The sequence below is a fragment of the Mandrillus leucophaeus genome, unplaced genomic scaffold (assembly GCF_000951045.1).
Source record: "Mandrillus leucophaeus isolate KB7577 unplaced genomic scaffold, Mleu.le_1.0 Scaffold804, whole genome shotgun sequence".
Taxonomy (NCBI): Eukaryota; Metazoa; Chordata; class Mammalia; order Primates; family Cercopithecidae; genus Mandrillus; species Mandrillus leucophaeus.
This window is the reverse complement of record NW_012108742.1, coordinates 965617-968726: the sequence shown is the minus strand read 5'-3', so window position 1 is coordinate 968726 and position 3110 is coordinate 965617.

The window sequence follows — 3110 nt, the reverse complement described above, 5'->3', positions numbered from 1 at the left end:
GGCCATTTCCCGGCGCGCGCCCGCAGGCGCACTGCGAAGCGTAACTTGCTAGTCTTGCGCCCGACTTGGCCCTACGTGGCGCGGGTGTGGCGCCAGAATTCAAACAGCCGCAGTTGGAAACGACGCTATCGCCTGCCACAAGCCAAGTTCGCCCAGGACAGATTGGGTCTGAGAGTGGACCCAAATTTTGCAGCACAGGGCCGCCTCAGCTTAGGACCGACTCGAGAAGCCGGGCTGGCTGGCCGGCGCCGGGCTGTAGTGGGCCCCCAGCGGAGGCCGCCGGAGGAGCGGGCTAGCTCTGGCCGCAGCACTCCGGGGAGGGGCAGTTGGCTGGCAGAAAAGCTTGGGTGAAAAAGCAGACAGCGCCACGTGAGAACCGCCCCGGCGTGCGGGTCCTCAGGGCCTCAGGGCGGGCATCAAGGCCCCATGGGGGCCCATTCGTCTTCACGCTTCCTCGTGCCAAGCATCCGGTTACACTAAACCTGACCACACAAGTCTCCCTCAAACAGCGAACGTGAGGTTCAGTACTCCATTTCGCAGAGGAGAAAACTGAGGCTTAAAACAGCCAGGTAATTTGCCTAAGGTCACACAGCTGAAATGCTTTGCTAATTTTTAACTTCTTTGTACTCAATTAGTTATATTGAAAACGAGAGAAAGATTAATTTGAGGAGTATCCCTGAATACTTTATCCAGACGACAAACTTACAAAATTCAAAAGCAGTGCTTTCATTAATTAGCATGTTTGAGTTAATTTGTGTGCGTGTGTGTTTGTGCACACATTTGAACATTTCAGTATGTGAAAATTCAGGCCCTTGACTTCCGTATTTCAAAGCACTACTTATTAAAGTTGTTTATGTGTGCATTTGATTATGGTCCGATTCTGCTAGAGTGTGGGAGAAACACATCTAATTTTGTGCTCTGCTGTTTATTTTCTCTTAAAACAGTGCCTAGCATTAAGTAGGTTGTTGGTAATGGTTAAATGAATGAATTAACAAATACATTCGGTGACTTTTTAGAAAATTAGAATGAAGATCCAACTTCACATTCAAAGGCAGTGAAAAGCACTTTTCTCTAGCAGGAACCTAAATAATGAAGTATTGTCAGGGCCGGGCATTTTGTCGGTTTTTATATTACTTCGTAATGTCTAATATAAATTTTCATATTGCTCATAGTAAATAGTAAAACAAGCAAAATTAATACAGTACAAAAGGATATAAGAAGCAAAGTAGGCTGGGTGTGGTGGCTCATGCCTGTAATTACAGCACTTTGGGAGGCCGAGGTGGGAAGATTGCTTGAGCCCAAGACCCTGTCTCTATTGTATTAAAAAAAAAAAAAATTAAAAAGTTAACAAAAAAAAGCATAGTGAAAGTATCTTTCCACATGCCTGGGAATCTTCTCCCTAGTTGTACTCTTCAGCAATGCCACTGTTAACAGTTTTTGAGACTTCCTATGCAAATACAAATATATGTACGTCATTTTTCACATACAAATGGGATCTATATGTTCTGCAACTTGTTTATCCTTCTTGTATCATGAACATCTTTCCATATCAGTACATATAGATGACTTCTTTTTTTTTTTTTTTCCAGACAAGGTCTTACTTTGTCACGCAGACTGGAGTGCAGTGGCTCTATCTCGGTTCACTGCAACCTCTTGGAATCAAGTAATCCTCCTGCCTCAGCCCACCAACTATGTGGGACTACAGGCATGCACCACCACGCCTTGTAATTTTTTGTATTTTTCGTAGAGATAGGGTTTCTGCCATGCTGACGACCACAAACATCACCTGGTCAAAAGCCATGTAAAACAGTGATTCCTTACCCTGACTTACCAGTTAAAATCTGGTAAGCTAAAAAATATCAAAATTCTGGGCCTGAACCTGGAACTTTGAAAGCATGATGTTCAAAAGTGGGACCCAAAATCCACATTTTAAACAAGCATTAGAGGCAATACTGTCCAATTGGAATATAATATGAACCACAAATGCAAGCTGCACAAGTAATTAAAAATGTACAAGTTGCCAGATGCGGTGGCTCACGCCTGTTATCACAGCACTTTGGGAGGCCGAGGCAGGCGGATCACGAGGTCAGGAGATCGACACCATCCTGGCTAACACGGTGAAACCCTGTTTCTACTAAAAATACAAAAAATTAGCCGGGCGTGGTGGCGGGTGCCTGTAGTCTCAGCTACTCGGGAGACTGAGGCAGGAGAATGGCGTGAACCTGGGAGGCGGAGCCGAGATCCTGCCACTGCACTCCAGCCTGGACAACAAAGCGAGACTCTGTCTCAAAAAATAAAAATAAAAAAAAAAAGTACTAGTAGCCACTTTAAAAAAAATTATTTATTTTATTTTATTTTATTTTATTTTTTTGAGACGGAGTCTTGCTGTGTCCCCCAGGCTGCAGTGCAGTGGCGTGATCTCTGCTCACTGCAAGCTCTGCCTCCAGGGCTCACGCCATTCTCCTGCCTCAACCTCCGGAGTAGCTGGCATTACCGGCGCCCGCCACCAAGCTCGGCTGTTTTTTTGTATTTTTAGTAGAAACGGGGTTTCACTGTGTTAGCCAGGATGGTCTTGACCTCCTGACCTCTTGATCTGCCCACCTCGGCCTCCCAAAGTGCTTGGATTACAGGCGTGAGCCACCGCGCCCAGCCTATTTTTTTTTTTTATTATACTGTATGTTGTAGGATACATGTGCACAATTGTACAGGTTTGTTACGTATGTATATATGTGCCATGTTGGTGTGCTGCACCCATTAATTCGTCATTTACATTAGGTATATCTCCTAATGCTATCCCTCCCCACTCCCCAACGCCACAAGAGGCCCCGGTGTGTGATGTTCCCCTTACTGTGTCCAAGTGATCTCATTGTTCAGTTCCCACCTATGAGTGAGAACATGTGGTGTTTTGTTTTCTGTTCTTGCGATAGTTTGCTGAGAATGATGGTTTCCAGCTGCATCCATGTCCCTACAAAGGACACAAACTCATCCTTTTTTATGGCTGCATAGTATTCCGTGGTATATATGTGCCACATTTTCTTAATCCAGTTTGTCATTGATGGACGTCTTGGTTGGTTCCAAGTCTTTGCTATTGTGAATAGTGCCACAATAAA